The 23,260-nt window shown below is 42.4% G+C and overlaps 1 protein-coding gene across 2 annotated transcripts in view; it reads right to left on the bottom strand.

Moving 5' to 3' along the window:
• LOC139475031 (diacylglycerol kinase zeta-like) overlaps window positions 1-23,260 on the bottom strand; it is a 369,426-nt gene extending 346,166 nt beyond the window's left edge. The window contains exon 1 of one of the 2 annotated variants that reach the window (XM_071258254.1): window positions 23,190-23,260. The gene's annotated coding sequence lies outside the window, so the exon portion shown is untranslated. Of the gene's footprint in view, window positions 1-5,286; window positions 5,388-23,189 lie in introns of those variants that run through there. The other variant, XM_071258253.1, reaches the window with a different exon arrangement.

The raw sequence follows: 23,260 nt of genomic DNA, 5'->3' as shown, positions 1-23,260 counted from the left end.
GTTGCTGAAAGCCTATTCTAACCTGGATCCTCACGGGTAGGTTAACAAATTAATGGATTATTGAATCGCGGGTACTAAGTGTGAAGACGTTCCCAGCAATAATCATGCAGGTCTTACCGGGGTACCAGTGTCCAGCATTCTCATAGAAGTCATATCAATATTATTCAATCAGATTAGGAATGTTGCAGTGTTACTGGTGGTACATTCATTCAAGCCTAAGAAGTTATGTCAGATCAGATTATTACAAATCATAGTAAACATTACATTTTGAAACTGGATACACAATTACATCATTAATCAATACATGGGTGGGCATTTAGTGAAAAGTAAGGTGTAAATTTGTGCTACATCGATATGTCAGAGGATTGTGACATGCCTGAGTAGTCATCTTAGCGCCAACACTGACTTACGACAATTGCGGCGCTAAGATTGCTTTGTGGGGCCAAAGCCACTGCAGACTTATGAAAAATTTACTTCTTAAAACATATATTGATGCATGGGTCGGCATATCTTGTGTTGTATCAGCAGGTGTCAGTTCCAATGGACTGATACATCAGTGAACCATGATTCGCTCACTGTTGATATTTATCTAGAAACAATTTATCTGGGATTCCAAACTTTGTTGGGAATTAAAGTTATTATTTTTCTTTTCTTCTTAAATTAAGCAGTATTTTACCAGTGTATTATTCTCAGCATGGCATTCAATACTCTACAACTAAGCATGAAGCCTTTTCGACATGTGAGTGAGTGAGTGAGTGAGTGTGGTTTTGCGCCACTTTTAGCAATATTCCAGCAATATCACAGCGGGGGACACCAGAAATGGGCTTCATTTTCGACACGTGAAGATCCGGGTTAGAATAGGTCTTCGGTAACCAACATTACTTGCCGTAAAAGGCAACTATGCCTGTCATAAGAGGCTACCAACAGGATCAGGTGGTCAGACTCGCTGACTTGGTTGATGCATGTCTTCATATCCCCATTGCGTTGATCGATGCTCATGATGTCAGTCACCAGAATGTCTGGTTCAGGCTCGATTATTTACAGACCGCCGTCATATAGCTGCAATATTGCTGAGTGCGGGGTTAAACAACAAACAAACAAAGCCCCCTCTTCTTCATCATGTCTAAGGGGCATGTTATGGGTGAGGTACAAGTCTCCACATGACCAATACATTAGTTTTAACTCGATGAACGTGACTTGGGAGGGATTTCAATTCAGTTTGAGAATTTTACTGACATTTGCTGCAGACTTGAGGCTGCATATCGGCCCTGGGCAGTCAAAATAACTCTCTGTCTGGTCCCAGAATGTAGCACAGCTGTCCACAGGCCAAGGTGACCATTGTCCACTAACCCCTGAACCCACCTAGTAATTGCCTGAGTGATCTCACCCAGACATGACCATTACAAAATGCATTCTGGACAGATAAAATACACGGTTCAATCCCCCTGTCCTACATCCCATTGTGCCTACATCCCATTGTGCCTACATCCTACTGTGCCTACATCCCACAGTGCCTACATCCCACTGTGCCTACATCCCCCTGTCCTACATCCCATTGTGCCTACATCCCCCTGTCCTACATCCCATTGTGCCTACATCCCACTGTGCCTACATCCCATTGTGCCTACATCCCACAGTGCCTACATCCCCCTGTCCTACATCCCATTGTGCCTACATCCCATTGTGCCTACATCCCACTGTGCCTACATCCCACTGTGCCTACATCCCACAGTGCCTACATCCCATTGTGCCTACATCCCATTGTGCCTACATCCCACAGTGCCTACATCCCATTGTGCCTATATCCCATTGTGCCTACATCCTACTGTGCCTACATCCCACAGTGCCTACATCCCACTGTGCCTACATCCCCCTGTCCTACATCCCATTGTGCCTACATCCCACAGTGCCTACATCCCATTGTGCCTACATCCCACTGTACCTACATCCCATTGTGCCTACATCCCATTGTGCCTACATCCCACTGTACCTACATCCCACAGTGCCTACATCCCATTGTGCCTACATCCCACAGTGCCTACATCCCACTGTTCCTACATTCCACAGTACCTACATTCCACAGTGCCTACATCCCACAGTGCCTACATCCCACTGTGCCTACATCCCATTGTGCCTACATCCCACTGCGCCTACATTCCATTGTGCCTACATAAATTACTGTAGGCACATTTCCAACTTAGTTTTAGCCCCTTTTATGCAAATGGACTGAACCACCATTGTTTGACTCATTTTTGCTCAGAGATAAACCTCAGGATAAAAGTTTAAAATTAATCACTACATGTTGTCCAATCAACTTTGTACAGTTGCTGATTCCCGGGTAAACTGTTAACAAATATTTAAAAAACTGAGTAGAGGAATTGAATATGTATCACTATACATGCTATACAAGCAACAACAACAAAATGATACAGAGCCAATCACATCAACTAACTATGTCTAAGATCAATGCAATTTACGTTTTAATTCATTGTTGTTCAAACAAGCCAGGGTATGGACAAGTTTATCTCATATAACAGGTGAAACAGTCATGTTCACTTGTGCATCACTTTCTGAGCATCGGACCGTATCGGGTCAGGATTTTCGGGTAGGACCAATGAGAAAACATGGTGGATTCGTGTGGTAAGCAGCCATTGACAACAGTAAGTGACTGTTGCAAGTCCTTGTGCTGCTATTCATGGAGATGTTAGCACATAACAACATAGCGGACAGACAAGGAGGGTGACACTGACTGTTTTATCTACAAAACCTCATCATAAATGGCTGAGGGTGATTCATTAATAGACAAAGCCTTTAGCAGGCTATATACTGTCTGATTGTTCTGCTATCTATAGGTCAGATGAAACACGATGACCTTTAACTTTATGAAATACATAAAGATTCTTCAACAAATCTTGAGTCACACTTTTTAACAAAAGGGCCGGGGGAACAAATAAACATGTCATCTAGATGCCATTTTAAAATAAATCCACAAAAACATATATGTAAAATACAACAAAACTTGAATACAGGACTAAACATAATCTTAAAATCTTGTCCACCACAATTTGAAGATTGAAGATGTTGGGAAAGTGGTTTTTTTAAATTTTGTGACAGTTGTGACGTACATAGGTCCTACACTCTCAAGAAGAAGACCCGGGTGCCGCTGTACAAAACCACCTGAGCGCTACGACTGTCGTAAGTCTATGGTAGGGTATTGGAGTTATGATCACCTTGGAGCAAAGATCGCTCTGTACAACGGCACTCAGTTCTCAAACAAGATGAGCTGAAATTAAATGCAGTATCAGTACTATTTCAGCCAGACATCATGTAGTGACATATTTTCAACAAGGAAATATGATATTTCTCCTGAAAATATCTCCTTTACCCATGTCACGTGAGGAGAAAAACATGATATTTCACAAGACACATGGAGATCCTATTTATTATATACTTTTTGTGTAGTTGTCTTCAGGAAAATTTAATATTTAATTACAAATGTGAAACCTTGAAATGTAAATTCTCTCTACCTAGCACACAGAGACGGTTAACCACCCCTTGTATGCGACTTAAAAAGTAGTTTTGAGTTTGCAAAACCATAAAAAAATTAAAAAAGGTAACAAAATATATTTAGGGTCACATACATTTTGTACCATACATACAGATATGATTAAACACAAAATCAACTTTGACAAACATTTTCTTGAAAAACTACGAGAATACTGAAGGAAGCGAAAGAATACACACTTGTCAAGGAACAACAATGGCGCTTTGCAAAACGAGGTCTCGATTGACAAGTTAAATGAGAATTTACAGTTTATAACAAAACATTTTCAAGAGAATAACACACGTCATGAAGCGATAAACTCCATAAATGACCATCTGTAATTATTTTACCCTGTCAATGTGGAACTAACGTAACGGAAGTCACCATTTTGTTTACAGGCCAGACACTTACGATAAAGGGAGATAATTGGAGAGGAGGTCACTCTTGTATGACAATAGTTCCGTCAAAGTGTTATGTTCACAGCTGTGAAATATTAAGTGTTATGTTCACTGCAGTGAAATATCAATTGTTATGTTCACTGCAATGGAAAATATCACTTTTATCAACTTCAGAAAACTCAGTCTTTCACACTGAATATATAATATATTCATTATCTTAAACTTTGTCATGACATATTAACATGAAAAATGAAATGAAAAAGATAATTCCACTTATACAGCCATGTGCATGCACATGTGTTTTTGGCTGCTTGGACTATTCCAGACAAATGCTGGTTTAATAGTGTTATCCTACTGAGATTCCATGCCGCTGTTCACTATAGATACCCCACTCAGACACAGTATATTGACTGAACCGACCAGTCCTTGTTTTAGCCCCTTATGAGTGCCAGGCAGGGAAACAACAAGTACCATTTTTTAACAACTCTTTGTGAGGCCAGGGATCATACCACTGACCTTCAGCTCTCTGGGCAGATATTTAATAAGGTAAACCACGGCATGGACAAAACCATAACTTAAAAATACAAAACAGTACAACCATACATGAGTTAGCATAATGTTTATGATAACTTTTCATAAACACGTTGAAACGATATTTGTGTATAATTATCCTCCAGATCTTTTTTCTCATCATGACAGTTTATCTTGAACATAGAATATTGAATAACCAAGTTTTTCACCCAGGACAATTAACTTTGTTTACATTTCCTCACAATGTTTCACAATTATGTCAAAGTTCATAAAAACAACGTATTTCCTGTAAGGCACATGTACACATTGGTTGGAATAACACCAGTTTCTAAGTTATAAACATATATATCCATATCTCCGTGACAATTATTCATCAAAATAAACTGTCACATATTCATCCAGTGTTATCACCATCAGCTGATACAACCGACACGTTTCTGTTACTCAAAAAGATGAATGACATCCTTTCAGACGACCACCTCGCAAACAAACTACATTCCGAAACCAAATGCTACATTTGTTCGTAAACATCACGGTATGTCAACTGGCTTAAAATGTGAAATTATAGCTGCAATTTGCCATTGGTCATGAGGGAGGGAAGACACGCGATGCGTCGATCGTCGGTCAGTGAGTTGTGAAAGTCAGTATTTCGAGTCTCTTCGCAGGCACTAAACAACACACACACACACACGAACACGGAACAGTGGCGAACACGGCATGCGTTCGACCACGAACACCTTTCAATCGATCGTCTGACTACGATTGTTTAGAGGCCCTGAAGTAATTGAAATCGCTTGCCACAAATTGCCATACCTCAAAAAATGCGTATATCCAACTTGAACTGCCTGTGTTTGTGTGCAGTACGTGTTGACATAAGTTAGTCGACGAACACAAACTTCCCCGCCATGTTGCCCGAATGCACGATGGGATACCGCAATCGTGCGTGGGAGGTGTGGGCGTGGCCCTCGCTTACCTGTAAGATTCCATAGCAACGGCGTCGCTGATAAAATAATTACTGAGCGGCATTCATTGGATTTATGATTAGCTTTAATGAAAACAATACGAAGTGCCTGTGGTCGTTCCTATAATAATTGGCTATTTTCTATTGACACAAACCCATGTATATAATCCCTATATTGACAAGCAATATGCTCCCAACTTATCGATTTTCTTAAACTACCGCGAAGGACATCCATTCACAATTTTTCTAATATTTTCTATTTTTACCATTTTTCTCGATGTAGAAAGAGAAATTATTATAACTATCTAGATCACAGAAAATATAGTGGTATCCATGGATACAGCCACCTCTTCCCAAGGCGTGACTTATTGTTTCTATTTTTGTAGAAAATAACCTCAAAATCGTGATATATATTTACATTCGATTTTTTCATTGATGAACATGTCGCTACTTTTATGACCACATTAAACACACAGACACATGTGCAAGTGACATCTAGAAAGTTTCAATTAATTTGGGTTCACATAAGTGGGTGACCATATGTGGTTGTTGTTAAAGACCAACCAGCTGTGAACAAAACATTACACGGTGTATATAACACACCAGTAATATATTTGCCTTTATCACAATTCTTGTGTCTAGGTTTAGTCACAGGATTAGAGAACTAAACATGTGCCAAAATAACGTGTCCAAGCTCGAGGTATAGTGACTGTAAAAGAAGTCAAACCAGTCAGTTAAGGATTGGAAGGCGCTTCAGTTACAAGGTGATCCCAAGTGTCGTTGTTCATCCTCCAAATCAATACAGGGCCGGTGTAACCAATGTAGCCAACTAAACAATGCTTATACCAAACTGTGAATAGTTTAATTATATTTGCAGTTTATCAGATAATATTGTTACAGTAAGCGTAATAACGGCCCAGTCAGATCTACGGCTCTATGAGGCCTCAGTACACTCCAGCCAGGCTTAGATACACCCATGTCAGGCCTAGTTACACATATGTCACACCTAGATACACCCATGTCACACCTAGGTACACCCATGTCACACCTAGGTACAGCCATGTCAGGCCTAGTAACACCCATGTCACACCTAGGTACACCCATGTCAGGCCTAGTTACACCCATGTCACACCTAGGTACACCCATGTCACACCTAGATACACCCATGTCACACCTAGGCACACCCATGTCAGGCCTAGTTACACCCATGTCACACCTAGGTACACCCATGTCACACCTAGATACACCCATGTCACACCTAGGTACACCCATGTCACACCTAGATACACCCATGTCACACCTAGATACACCCATGTCACACCTAGATACACCCATGTCACACCTAGGTACAGCCATGTCAGGCCTAGTTACACCCATGTCACACCTAGTTACACCCATGTCACACCTAGATACACCCATGTCACACCTAGGTACGCCCATGTCACACCTAGGTACACCCATGTCAGGCCTAGTTACACCCATGTCACACCTAGGTACACTCCTGTCAGGCCTAGTTACACCCATGTCACACCTAGATACACCCATGTCACACCTAGATACACCCATGTCAGGCCTAGGTACACCCCTGTCACACCTAGTTACACCCATGTCAGGCCTAGTTACACCCATGTCACACCTAGTTACACCCATGTCACACCTAGATACACCCATGTCACACCTAGGTACACTCCTGTCAGGCCTAGTTACACCCATGTCACACCTAGATACACCCATGTCACACCTAGATACACCCATGTCAGGCCTAGGTACACCCCTGTCACACCTAGTTACACCCATGTCAGGCCTAGTTACACCCATGTCACACTTAGTTACACCCATGTCAGACGTAGCTATACTCCTGTCAGACCTAGTTATACTCCTGTCAGACGTAGCTACACTCCTGTCAGACCTAGTTACACCCCTGTCAGGCCTAGTTACACCCCTGTCAGGCCTAGCTACACCCCTGTCAGACGTAGTTACACCCATGTCAGGCCTAGTTACACCCCTGTCAGGCCTAGTTACACCCCTGTCAGGCCTAGTTACACCTCTCTTTACATTTCTCTCTTCTAAACAGTTTCTAAAGCTGATGCGGAATAGAGAAATGTAAATAAGATGTTCTCGATACGTTTGTGTTTCTTTCCATTGACCACATCTACACCGACGCAGTCGATGCCGGAAAACGGCCTGATTCGGGACACGAGTATTTCCCCACTGGATCCAGTCAAACGGCCTGATTCGGGACACGAGTATTTCCCCACTGGATCCAGTCAAACGGCCTGATTCGGGACACGAGTATTTCCCCACTGGATCCAGTCAAACGGCCTGATTCGGGACATGAGTGTTTCCCCACTGGATCCAGTCAAACGGCCTGATTCGGGACATGAGTGTTTCCCCACTGGATCCAGTCAAACGGCCTGATTCGGGACACGAGTGTTTCCCCACTGGATCCAGTCAAACGGCCTGATTCGGGACACGAGTATTTCCCCACTGGATCCAGTCAAACGGCCTGATTCGGGACACGAGTATTTCCCCACTGGATCCAGTCAAACGGCCTGATTCGGGACATGAGTATTTCCCCACTGGATCCAGTCAAACGGCCTGATTCGGGACACGAGTATTTCCCCACTGGATCCAGTCAAACGGCCTGATTCGGGACACGAGTATTTCCCCACTGGATCCAGTCAAACGGCCTGATTCGGGACATGAGTATTTCCCCACTGGATCCAGTCAAACGGCCTGATTCGGGACACGAGTATTTCCCCACTGGATCCTGTCAAACGGCCTGATTCGGGACACGAGTATTTCCCCACTGGATCCAGTCAAACGGCTTGATTCGGGACATGAGTATTTCCCCACTGGATCCAATCAAACGGCTTGATTCGGGACACGAGTATTTCCCCACTGGATCTTGTCAAACGGCCTGATTCGGGACACGAGTATTTCCCCACTGGATCCAGTCAAACGGCCTGATTCGGGACATGAGTATTTCCCCACTGGATCCAGTCACACGGCCTGATTCGGGACACGAGTGTTTCCCCACTGGATCCAGTCAAACGGCCTGATTCGGGACACGAGTATTTCCCCACTGGATCCAGTCAAACGGCCTGATTCGGGACACGAGTATTTCCCCACTGGATCCAGTCAAACGGCCTGATTCGGGACATGAGTATTTCCCCACTGGATCCAGTCACACGGCCTGATTCGGGACACGAGTGTTTCCCCACTGGATCCAGTCAAACGGCCTGATTCGGGACACGAGTATTTCCCCACTGGATCTTGTCAAACGGCCTGATTCGGGACACGAGTATTTCCCCACTGGATCCAGTCAAACGGCCTGATTCGGGACATGAGTATTTCCCCACTGGATCCAGTCACACGGCCTGATTCGGGACACGAGTGTTTCCCCACTGGATCCAGTCAAACGGCCTGATTCGGGACACGAGTATTTCCCCACTGGATCCAGTCAAACGGCCTGATTCGGGACACGAGTATTTCCCCACTGGATCCAGTCAAACGGCCTGATTCGGGACACGAGTATTTCCCCACTGGATCCAGTCAAACGGCCTGATTCGGGACACGAGTGTTTCCCCACTGGATCCAGTCAAACGGCCTGATTCGGGACACGAGTATTTCCCCACTGGATCCAGTCAAACGGCCTGATTCGGGACACGAGTATTTCCCCACTGGATCCAGTCAAACGGCCTGATTCGGGACATGAGTATTTCCCCACTGGATCAAATCAAACGGCTTGATTCGGGACACGAGTATTTCCCCACTGGATCATGTCAAACGGCCTGATTCGGGACACGAGTATTTCCCCACTGGATCCAGTCAAACGGCCTGATTCGGGACATGAGTATTTCCCCACTGAATCCAGTCAAACGGCTTGTTTCGGGACATGAGTATTTCCCCACTGGATCCAATCAAACGGCTTGATTCGGGACACGAGTATTTCCCCACTGGATCTTGTCAAACGGCCTGATTCGGGACATGAGTATTTCCCCACTGGATCCAGTCAAACGGCCTGATTCGGGACATGAGTGTTTCCCCACTGGATCCAGTCAAACGGCTTGATTCGGGACATGAGTATTTCCCCACTGGATCCAGTCAAACGGCCTGATTCGGGACACGAGTGTTTCCCCACTGGATCCAGTCAAACGGCCTGATTCGGGACACGAGTATTTCCCAACTGGATCCCAGGAAGAAGCAGGACTCGCGTGGACATTGTGTGACCACTATGGGGTGCTAGGTATGGATAACATGACGGATAGTGAGGTCATTGGAAGGTCAACCCTCAGCCGTGACCAAGATCCACTTGCACAGGACGACCCTATGGCGCTGAATTACTTTAATGTTGTCTGAAATAGTTAAATAAAAGTTAAAACAAACCAAATATAGCTTCATCCATCACTGATAACAAACTATTCATGTGGGGCATTTACTGAACAAACGTTTTACCTGTGTGCATTAAAAAGGCCCCTAAGTCATTTCCTGTAATAATTGTGATTGTGCTCGATAATATAGCCATGAAACCTTGATTACTGTTTGACTGACCGACTGACTGACTGAAACACCAACCCATCCACTCACCCCCATCAACTACCCGTCTCCCATCCACCCACCCCCTAGCTCACGAACTCCGTTGTAATATTGGTCGGATTGAGCAATAAACAAGGCCAAAGGTCTAAGGCCGCTTTAATCTGTGTATTTGGGTTACATCATGGCGGATCAGCATACTGTCGACTAAAACCCATACAACGTTAAGCAGGTGAAATCAATTTGGTGAAACTCGCTGACATTGCTTTGGTCATAAAGAAATGTAGTAGCGGGTAAGGGGTGGATGTTGGTGGGGCACACACAACACGACGCTACTCGTCAGTTCACATGACAACCATCTTTATTCCGAGAGTAGATACTAATCATATTAAACCCTGAAAATATAATGCAAACATCATAAGTATTTTTGTAGCAGAACATGGAGATTAAACACAATTACAAGACTTCATCTTATAAGCTAGCACATTAGCACTAGCATGAATAAATCCTTAAATATAAATAGCAGGTTGTAAACTATTTCTGAATAACTATATAAAATTTCCATTTGTAAATACTTTGAGAATACATTAAATTCACACAAAACATTAATTTAGAAGAATAACCATATACTAGTTATTAGTTTGAACCATATATATATAATTATGCTCCCTACTTACCACTGTGTGGCAATGAGCTTATCTCAGTGGTTCGCAGTCACGTTCAATGTTGTTTACGGTCACATCATTCTGGATAATGAAATCCTCAATACACAAACATCGAGTTCCCTGAATGTACAATGTTCAACATCCACAATCAGCAAGGGGCTGATATGAAGGAAAACGATCTAATACAAATCTAAGTGACCTCCTTGAATAATTGTGTACAACTGCCAACAGGATATGCCGGACAGAAACCTTTAAATCTACATACACAATAGATAGTAAGCTGACCACAGAAACTAAAGCAGACAGACAAAAGAAACTTGTGCAGTGTGCATACGCATGGGTCAGAACCTGGCCTGACCCAGTAAGGTGGCTATTGTTAAATGCAGGGTGCAGGGATAGGCTTATTGTATTGAGGGCTTGTATAACTCTAAAGGTTTGTTTGTAGGGTACTGTATGTAAAGTTTAAAGCTAAAATGAAACATCTAAAATATCTAACTTATATGTACAAATACTTAAAACATGACTTGGCCACAGAAAGAGGATCATATAATCATATAATTGAGGCGTACCATCAAAATAGGTACGTACATAACTAGTTTTCCGACAATACCCTGAGTCAGCTGTATCTTGTCGAATGATGTTTTTTTGTTCGTTTGTTTGTTTGTTTGTTTGTTTGTTGTTTAACGCCGCACTCAGCAATATTCCAGCTATATGACGGCGGTCTGTAAATAATCGAGTTTTGATCAGACAATCCAGTGATTGACATCATGAGCATCGATCCATGCAATAGGGATACGATAACATGCATCAACCACGTCAGCGAGCCTGACCACCCGATCCCGTCAGTCGCATTTTACAGCAAGCATATGTTGCTGAAGACCTGTTCTACAGCGGATCTTCACGGGTCTGTCAAATGATGAATTGAATGATGAATTGTGTTGACATATACAATTTTCGAATGTGCGTCGACAAAGCGATGCCGTTCAGGTAAAGCCTTAATATGGAATCCCATATTCAGACATATGTATAGAGGACACCTCATCATTTGCAATTAAGGAAATATGGATTGCCTGCCCTATGACCTTGACCTTGGCGAAAAACGTCGCCTAAACCAACAACGGTTTGATCGACGTCATGTGAAAATCTTCTCTGACGTATAAACAATGGTTGAGGATATAAAAATTATACAATCCACCAATCAACTTGTATCAACACACAACAAATTTTATTCTTTAGTCCTAATTGTCGCGGAAAATAATGTCATGGATATCCCTGTCCCGATGTTGATGAAATTTATCTGACACCCAACTATAAAGTTGGAACCCAACCTTCGGAGTTCCTATTACAAATACAGCTTATAAATGAAAACGTGACACGGATATTAGGACTATCTACAGTGCTGTGAGGAAGTTGAAGGATAAGCTGTGCAGAATAAATTGATAATGTCTCGATTGGCACAACCAATGCATTCGTGACCACTCGTGACGAGCCGAATGGCTTCTTGCGGTGTACGGAAATGGGCGAGTGGTGCTGAATGAGACCAGGGTTCAGTTCCCCACACGTGTATCATGTCACTATATGTGACCAAGAGTAGAAGTAATAGAAGTAGAGGTAGTAGTAGCGGTAGCAGTGCATTAGTAAAAGCAGCAGTGGTAGTAGTAGTGGTAGTAGTAGTAGTAGTAGCGGTAGCAGTAGAAGTAGTAGTAGTAGGCATAGCAGTATTAGTAGTAGCGGTAGCAGTAGAAGTAGTAGTAGTAGTAGTGGCGGTGGCAGTAGAAGTAGTAGTAGTAGTAGGCGTACCAGTATTAGTAGTAGCGGTAGCAGTAGAAGTAGTAGTAGCGGTAGCAGTAGTAGTAGTGGTAGCAGTAGTAGTGGTAGCGGTAGCAGTACATTAGTAACAGAAGCAGCAGCAGTAGTAGTAGTAGTAGCGGTAGAAGTAGTAGTAGCGGTAGAAGTAGTAGTAGCGGTAGCAGTAGTAGTAGTGGTAGCAGTAGTAGTAGTAGCGGTAGCAGTACATTAGTAACAGAAGCAGCAGCATTAATAGTAGTAGTAGCAGCAGCAGCAGCAATAGTAGTGGTAGCAGTAGCAGTAGACTAACATTTAGTCTCTGAAATCTTATATTACACAATATCCTTCTTGACTCTAAAAATATAAAAAAATTCCCTATGCTGATTTCAGAATAGAATAGAGCTAGCTTGAGCTGGCTAGACTTGCTTTTGTATGCATTTCTAGATTATTATTTTTCATAAAATAAATTTATTCCACGGTCATGGTGCAGGACTACAGTAGCAGCAGCAGCAGCAGTATTAGTAGTAGTAGTAGTAGTAGTAGTAGTAGTAGTAGTAGTAGTAGTAGCAGCAGTAGTAGTATTAGTACGCACAATTTCGCTGGATAGCTTCAGTCCCGTGTAGACGTGAACATCGGCGAAAAATATCCATATTATTATCAATAATTTACGCTGTTACGCACATATGATTGTGAACAATGAATTACAGACACTCATACCTATGTCATTTATGAGGAGTCAGGTGCGCAGTTTAAAGACAATAAACATGAGCAGTGTCTCCAACACTCCAGTGAACATGTAAGTGACCATCAATAGTTATCCTTGATATCTACGCTCACGCCGCACTAATCATGCGACACTTTTGTGAGCTGTGACACACGAACCATCCTTTTTTCAAGTCTATTGTATCTTGATTCGATTATGATAATAGGACTGAGACATAATGCATTGAAATGCACTCAATAATCGAGGTTGCTAACACACGTTTCTGCATATTCTATTAACAATGAGACGTGCGCGTCATCGATTTGTTCAGTTATTGTCCCCGAACGCTGATTAACAGAAAATCATTTTCGTCCTGTGCATAAATATAGATGAATTTATTAAAGACTATTTTCCTAAAGATGCATGGTCAGCATCTAGGCAGATAACGTGATAGTCTCGTATTGACTCTATAAGGATAAAATTGCGTTCTCGCGATGCGTCAGTCCATTCTAGACTGGCGCCAGTCTTCATCTCCCCAAGCCTTATAACACCCTCTCAAAGACTTCAGTATCATATCCGTAGACGGTATTTTGCTGACTGCTCTCGGTCCTATTGTGATGGATTTATTTCAGATATTTTCTATGTTCGCTTGGAAGGGATTATCTATTTATTTTACATGCTAACAAGTTTGTACTCCAAAGAAGGCAATGACAAAGTCTACTCATACGTCAATAATGTTGGAATGCTTGGAATGAAACTTCATCCTGACGTCGTGATTGCTGGAAAAGCCATTCTCCGAAATATGACATTGATATACATGCACGTAGTTTTAGTGTCTGTCTCTCTTACTGAGTTCTTACATTCGTAGAAATCGGAGTACAGCTTAAGTATAATAGTAGTACATTCTCCCGCGGGGCCTCAACCAGGATTCGAACCCACTGTAGGTTTCCCAAGGGACGCCACTCAGCATAGCGAATTTCGGCACCTTAGACCACCGGGCCACCCGTGCCCCCAAAAGGGATGGGATAGTTTGGCCATTGCCCATCATCGTGTCCCGATGGCGTGGAGCGCTGACCACTGGTTTGCTGGTCTGGACTCGATTATCTACACACGTTTACTACTTCTTTGAAACCCATGAGCACAGACATGGTGCTGACAAAACAAGAAAATGATCAGTGGGAATTTGGATCATAGGATTCTGTCACGTATAAGGCCCGCAACTCTGCTCAAAGGTTTATGCCTGGTTTGTTAAAATTAGTGAAGAGACCAGTCTTATTGCTAAAGCTTCGTTTTAGTAGTAGTTTGTGAATGTATCTCTGACAGGGATACATCGAGCTATATGGAACACAACAGTTTACAAGCCTCGGATACAGTGAGCACGATCGCATTGAATTTCCAATAAAATCTTAATACCCAAATAGTTTGTTGGTTATGTGATGAGTTCGTCCAAATTATACCTCAACCTCAGGGTGGGGTAGTCTAGTGGTTAAAGCGTTCGCTCGTGACGCCGAAGACCCGGGTTCGATTCCTCACATGGGTGCAATGTGTGAAGCCCATTTTCCGGTGTGCCTTGTCGTGATATTGCTGGACTTTTGCTAAATGCGGCGTAAAACCATACTCACTCACTCCTCATCCTCACCTTCATCCTAATAAGCACCCCCATCCCCAACCTACCCCCAGCATCATGTCCATCGCCATCCCAATTACTGACGTTTTATCATTTATACGCATCTAGCAGTTAATGACTGCGCGCGTCTTCAGGGACTATGTCTCCGTTTCACGGATGGCATTGATTATAACATCTGGGCCTAGCCTGGAAATTGCCGCCAGGGTGGGGTAAATATCCTCATTAACAGGTGCGAGTTACGTCGTTTCCCTGTCGTTACTTCATTACTAAAACTGTACGGACTCCGCTCTAGATAACACACAGTCTATGCGCAATATACAGTGAGTGAGTAAGGTGTGAGCAATATCCCAAACCGACCCCCTCCGTTGTCCTGTGGATAGAGCGTCTGCCCGGAGGGCGGAAGGTCGGTGGTTTGATCCTCGGACGCATCATACCACAAGACGTTAAAAATTGTTGTTAGCCTGCCTGGCTCTCGGCATTAAGCGGGCATACAAGGACTGGCTAGCTTGGAGTCACGCACGTCGCTGCACTAGTGCAGTAGTCTTGGACTCGACGTTAAACCCCATTTCACCTCGCTTCATAGTATTACGACGGAGAACATCCTGAATGGTTATCATGCATTGAACCCATGTTGTGAATTTAACGCGGGACTTTGACGCGACAGACCAAAGCATTAACCACTTGGCTATCCGATGTATCCCTCTGTGTCGCTAGTCGGGTCGTATGTGTATCTGACATGGGGAACCGTCTACTACTGTTTAGATCTATATGCAAAGTAAATGTTTGGATAGATAGCTGGTGTAGTAGATACATGGAGGATAGATGATGAAGCACATGGGTGGATAGATATATAACTACTGTGGTAAATAGGTGGATAGATAATGAAGTTAATTTTCGGATGGGTAGCTAGTGAAGTACATATGTGGATAGATTGTGAAGTAAATTGGCGGATGGGTAGCTAGTGAAGTACATATGTGGATAGATTGTGAAGTAAATTGGCGGATAGGTAGCTAGTGGAGTACATATGTGGATAGATAGTGAAGTAAATTGGCTGATAGGTAGCTAGTGGAGTACATTTGTGGATAGATAGTGGAGTAAATTGGCGGATAGATAGCTTGTGAAGTACATATGTGGATAGATATTGAAGTAAATTGGCGGATAGGTAGCTAGCGAAGTAAATATGTGGATAGATTGTGAAGTAAATTGGCGGATAGGTAGCTAGAGAAGTAAATATGTGGGTAGATTGTGAAGTAAATTGGCGGATAGGTAGCTAGTGGAGTACATATGTGGATAGATTGTGAAGTAAATTTGCGGATAGGTAGCTAGTGAAGTACATATGTGGATAGATAGTGAAGTAAATTGGCGGAAAGGTAGCCAGTGAAGTAAATATGTGGATAGATAGTGAAGTAAATTGGCGGATAGGTAGCTAGTGAAGTAAATATGTGGATAGATTGTGAAGTAAATTGGCGGATAGGTAGCTTGTGAAGTACATATGTGGATAGATAGTGAAGTAAATTGGCAGATAGGTAGCTAGTGAAGTACATATGTTGATAGATAGTGAAGTAAATTGGCGGATAGGTAGCTAGTGAAGTAAATATGTGGATAGATTGTGAAGTAAATTGGCGGATAGGTAGCTTGTGAAGTACATATGTGGATAGATAGTGAAGTAAATTGGCAGATAGGTAGATAGTGAAGTACATATGTGGATAGATAGTGAAGTAAATTGGCGGATAGGTAGCTTGTGAAGTACATATGTGGATAGATAGTGAAGTAAATTGGCAGATAGGTAGATAGTGAAGTACATATGTGGATAGATAGTGAAGTAAACTGGCTGATAGGTAGCTTGTGGAGTACATATGTGGATAGATAGTGAAGTAAATTGGCGGATAGATAGCTTGTGAAGTACATATGTGGATAGATGGTGAAGTAAATTGGCGGAAAGGTAGCTAGTGAAGTAAATATGTGGATAGATAATGAAGTAAATTGGCTGATAGGTAGCAAGTGAAGTACATATTTTGACGGATAGATAATGAATCACATAGGTGGATAGATAGATAGTGAAGTAAATGCATAGACGGATAGAGAGTGAAGTAAATAGGTTGATAGATAGCTAGTGAGGTAAATGCATAGACGGATAGAGAATGAAGTAAATAGGTGGATGGACAGAGTGAAGAAAATAGGCGGATGGACAGAGTGAAGTAAATAGGTGGATGGACAGAGTGAAGTAAATAGGTGGATTGACAGAGTAAAGTAAATAGGTGGATGGACAGAGTGAAGAAAATAGGTGGATTGACAGAGTAAAGTAAATAGGTGGATGGACAGAGTGAAGTAAATAGGTGGATTGACAGAGTAAAGTAATTAGGTGGATGGACAGAGTGAAGTAAATAGGTGGATTGACAGAGTAAAGTAAATAGGTGGATGGACAGAGTGAAGAAAATAGGTGGATGGACAGAGTGTTGTAAATAGGTGAATAGCTAGCGAAGCAAATACATGGTTGGACAGCGGGTGTATTATATAAAGAATCTCACCCGAGTGTCTTTTGATATCAAATATATCAACATAAGTTGATAAAAGTGGGAAAACTCCGAGGCTTGCCGAGGATTTTTTTTCCTCTTTTATCAACGAGTGTTGATATATTTGATATCAAAAGACACGAGGGTGAGATTATATTTATCATCCAACATCATTCTTCCTACTTTTTCAGTTTGTAGACAGTAATAAGCAATGTTTTATGTGTAAAAAGTACTGTTTACAGCTTGGTTACCAATGACGTCACAATGGTCTGCAAAGCATTGTGATGCTGTTTCATTGCAGCGATATCTACAGCGTAGATATCGTTTGATCTCACCCAAGCGATATCTCCTGTGGGAGCCAGTTTTGGATGATAAATGGCGATATATATATGGATGGGTAACAAGTGAAGCAATTATAGCGATAGATAGGTTGATAGTGAAGTAAATATAATGGCTAGCAATTTTGGTAAACAGATAGAGAGAGTTCGATATTTATATCACAGTGAATTATTACAGATAGCGAGGGTCATACAGACGGAGTCAGACACGTGCTATGATTCGCCCTTGACTTGCCCACCGGGGCGTCATTAGGCAGTGTTAGCCCTGCTTATTAACTGTTGTGAATTTGAGAAAAAAACCCGCTGATATAACAGCAAGCCCCCCGGCACCCATCATCGTAATATATAACCAACTCTCGGACCCGAAGATGACATAGCTGTGATCTGATGACATTTGGATAAACTCTATCGGCGCCTTGAGGCTGCAGTTATTGAATCACTGTAAATGTGCACTTGTCTCCATAACCTGATTGTGTCGTGGCAGTATCAGCTATATAGTTAAATCGTGACCAGGAAGATGTGACAGGGGTCGTATCAAAGAATAACCGATTACATTTATATAACCGCGGACTACACAATTATGTGTTTAAAGATAGTCATCGAGTCGTACTTCAAGTCTGGAAGACCTATAGTGACACGTTACCTTGATACGACACACTGGAAATCCTTCTCAGCATACGTCATTCGTGCAACATCTTGCTTCACGTATCACGCAAATCAGACAACTGATTCAAAATAACATTGTAGTGTTTTTCTTTTATAAATCCTACAAGGTGAGGGAGTGAGAATGTTTTACGCCGTTTTTAACAATATTCTAGCAATATCACAACAGGGGACACCAGAAATGGGTTTCACTCATTGTACCGAAGTCGGGAATCGTACGCGTGTCGAGCGAACGCTTTAACAACTAGGCTTCCCGAAAGCCCCAAATCCTACAAGGGATACATTGAGTGATGGCTGATGTACAGCTACCAGAACTGAAAAAAATATTTTAATTTCAATATTGGTTTCACCGTTTAATTGAGTTCAAAAGGGCAAGATTTTGTAAAGCGCAAGTTGCCTCTTTCATAGGGAGTCCGGGTGAAATACGCCCCCACCCCGCACCCTAAGATTGTCTTCAGAGACAACTGACTTAAAGATTGGCTGACTGCAATGCACGGCCTTGTTTATTATGTATCTCACTATCAAGGAGGCGCGGGCCAAATACCCCTTTACTTAATGACTTCTTACCAACATGGGGCAGTTCAAACAAATTGCGTTAGGTGTTGGTTTGTATGTAAGTATTTTCGGTCATACGTGGAAATATAATGTGTTTTACAATCCTTTTTGTGACTGATCATCTCACAGTCAGACACTGTATTACAGGAGGGAGACGCGAAACAATTTTTGGGAAAATACAAACCACGCTGTAAGAAGCACTCGTAAAATCCTTTGCTACGTTGCCAAAAAATATGCATGTTCTTCGCTAAGGACCTAAATGTTAATATTTGCCGTGACTTTCTTGTAGTAAGTGAGTTTGGTTTAACGCCGCTTTAAACAGCATGCCAGTTATGTCATGGCGTGTCAGCTTCATTTGGGAGGAAAGGAAAGTGATGAAGGTGCCATGATGTCTGGTGAAAACCACGAGCATGGTATGATGCTGTCAAACTTGGATTCGAACCCACGATGATAGGTTACTAACAAGCCAAAAGGACGCAACTTTGTACAGCAGGTGTCTTAAACGTTTGGCCACCCGTTCCCGTCTTCTCGAATTAATGGTGTAATGATATAATGGAGAAAGGGGCACATAACAAGGTCATTGATGCCGCCAGAAGACAACTGGAGGTGTATAACAAGTTCATTAATACCGTCATAAGAGTAATGAAGGTGAATAAGGTCAGTGAAGACTACTGGAGGTGAATAATAAGGTCATTAATACCGTCAGAAGACTACTGGAGGTGAGCAATAAGGTCATTAATACCGTCAGAAGACAACTAGGGGTGAGTAATAAGGTCATTAATACCGTCAGAAGAATACTGGAGGTAAATAACAAGGTCATTAATACCGTCAGAAGACAACTGGAAGTGAATAACAAGGTCATTGATACCATCAGAAGAATACTGGAGGTGAATAACAAGGTCATTAATACCGTCAGAAGACTACTGGAGGTGAATAACAAGGTCATTAATACCGTCAGAAGACTACTGGAGGTGAATAACAAGGTCATTAATACCGTCAGAAGAATACGGGAGGTGAATAACAAGGTCATTAATACCGTCAGAAGACTACTGGAGGTGAGTATTAAGGTCATTAATACCGTCAGAAGACTACTGGAGGTGAGTAATAAGGTCATTAATACCGTCAGAAGACTACTGGAGGTGAGTATTAAGGTCATTAATACCGTCAAAAGACTACTGGAGGTGAATAACAAGGTCACTGATACTGCAAGAATACTGTGGGCGGGGACATACACACGATGTTACACGGGCTATATATAGTGTGCAGTGGGCGGGGACATACACATGATGTTACACGGGCTATATATAGTGTGCAGTGGGCGGGGACATACACATGATGTTATACAGGGTATATATAGTTTGCAGTGGGCGGGGACATACACACGATGTTATACAGGGTATATATAGTTCGCAGTGGGCGGGGACATACGCATGATGTTATACAGGGTATATATAGTGATACAGTAGGCGGAGACATACACATGATGTTACACGGGCTACATATAGTGTGCAGTGGGCGGGGACATACACATGATGTTACACGGGCTACATATAGTGTGCAGTGGGCGGGGACATACACATGATGTTACACGGGCTACATATAGTGATACAGTGGGTGGGGACATACACATGATGTTACACGGGCTACATATAGTGATACAGAGGGCGGGGACATACACATGATGTTATACAGGGTATATATAGTGTGCAGTGGGCGGGGACATACACATGATGTTACACGGGCTACATATAGTGATACAGAGGGCGGGGACATACACATGATGTTACACGGGCTACATATAGTGTGCAGTGGGTGGGGACATACACATGATGTTACACGGGGTACATATAGTGTGCAGTGGGTGGGGACACACACATGATGTTACACGGGCTACATATAGTGTGCAGTGGGTGGGGACATACACATGATGTTATACAGGGTATATATAGTGATACAGTGGGCGGGGACATACACATGATGTTAAAGAGGGTATATATAGTGATACAGTGGGAGGGGACATACACATGATGTTATACAGGGTATACATAGTGATACAGAGGGCGGGGACATACACATGATTTTATACAGGGTATTATAGTGATACAGTGGGCGGGGACATACACATGATGTTAAAGAGGGTATATATAGTGATACAGAGGGCGGGGACATACACATGATTTTATACAGGGTATATATAGTGATACATGATGTTATACAGGGTATATATAGTGTGCAATGGGCGGGGACATACACATGATGTTATACAGGGTATATAGAGTGATACAGTGGGCGGGAACATACACATGATGTTATACAGGGTATATATAGTGATACAGAGGGCGGGGACATACACATGATGTTATACAGGGTATATATAGTGATACAGAGGGCGGGGACATACACATGATGTTATACAGGGTATATATAGTGATACAGAGGGCGGGGACATACACATGATGTTATACAGGGTATATATAGCGATACAGAGGGCAGGGACATACACATGATGTTATACAGGGTATATATAGTGATACAGAGGGCAGGGACATACACATGATGTTATACAGGGTATATATAGTGATACAGGGCGGGGACATACACATGATGTTATACAGGGTATATATAGTGATACAGTGGGCGGGAACATACACATGATGTTATACAGGGTATATATAGTGATACAGAGGGCAGGGACATACACATGATGTTATACAGGGTATATATAGCGATACAGAGGGCGGGGACATACACATGATGTTATACAGGGTATATATAGCGATACAGTGGGCGGGGACATACACATGATGTTATACAGGGTATATATAGCGATACAGAGGGCAGGGACATACACATGATGTTATACAGGGTATATATAGCGATACAGAGGGCAGGGACATACACATGATGTTATACAGGGTATATATAGCGATACAGAGGGCGGGGACATACACATGATGTTATACAGGGTATATATAGTGATACAGAGGGCGGGGACATACACATGATGTTATACAGGGTATATATAGTGATACAGAGGGCGGGGACATACACATGATGTTATACAGGGTATATATAGTGTGCAATGGACAGGGACATACACATGATGTTATACAGGGTATATATAGTGATACAGAGGGCGGGGACATACACATGATGTTATACAGGGTATATATAGTGATACATGATGTTATACAGGGTATATATAGTGTGCAATGGGCGGGGACATACACATGATGTTATACAAGGTATATATAGTGATACAGAGGGCGGGGACATACACATGATGTTATACAGGGTACATATAGTGATACAGAAGGCGGGGACATACACATGATGTTATACGGGGTATGTATAGTGATACAGGGCGGGGACATACACATGATGTTATACAGGGTATATATAGTGATACAGAGGGCGGGGACATACACATGATGTTATACAGGGTATATATAGTGTGCAATGGGCAGGGACATACACATGATGTTATACAGGGTATATATAGTGATACAGAGGGCGGGGACATACACATGATGTTATACAGGGTATATATAGTGATACAGGGCGGGGACATACACATGATGTTATACGGGTATGTATAGTGATACAGGGCGGGGACATACACATGATGTTATACGGGTTATATAAAGTGATACTGTGACTTCAGGAGACGCTACTGATACCTGCACGTTATGTAACACTCCCTGCTCTGTGTCATGATGGTATTGATTATTGCCAACCACCTTACATAAGGTAATAGGAATAGATCTCGTGTGTAAATACACAGGTCTATGCCCGTTAGAGACACGCGACATATGATCTGCCTAGGTAAACACGGCTCACTGCTTCTTTTTAGTCAGTGTCTTTCATCAGTCAACACACATTCAGCTTTCACCATAGCCGGGGCACCATATCACAAGAGCCCATGGGTCTGTGATGCACATAGTTCCACCGACTTAAATAGATGGTTGATTATTAAAACATTACATGTTGATAAACCCCTGTGATATAAGGACATTTTAAAACCAGACATGGCCAGTCGGTGTAGTTATGTAATATGACACTTCATATATAAACGGTGATACTGTATGTGCAGGGGGTGTTTCGTGTTCCATTGAATACTAACGTGGACGAATGGTTATTTCAAATGCGACACCCCCAATTCCTTTAGGCTGTTCAGTCATTTCTATTTATTCAAAACAAATTGCATAGCCATTGTACGTGTTATTAAGTATGATGCATGTTATGTTATTATACAAATAGATATCGACCGGTTTTGCATACAGTCTGCAACATTTGTTAACATTTTGAATCATTAACATGCAACATATGCAGTAAAACAAGAATTGTGAATATCGATGTCTTCTTACCTTTGCTGTGCCGCACGATGACTTCAACGGTGATTTGTGTGTACTCCAATCAGAGAGTAGGACCAATGTGT

This window comes from Haliotis cracherodii, unplaced genomic scaffold, assembly GCF_022045235.1.
Source record: "Haliotis cracherodii isolate W230 unplaced genomic scaffold, xgHalCrac1.p SCAF_3, whole genome shotgun sequence".
Classification (NCBI taxonomy): Eukaryota; Metazoa; Mollusca; class Gastropoda; order Lepetellida; family Haliotidae; genus Haliotis; species Haliotis cracherodii.
The sequence above is the reverse complement of the archived record's forward strand: the minus strand, read 5'-3'. Positions and strand labels throughout refer to the sequence as shown.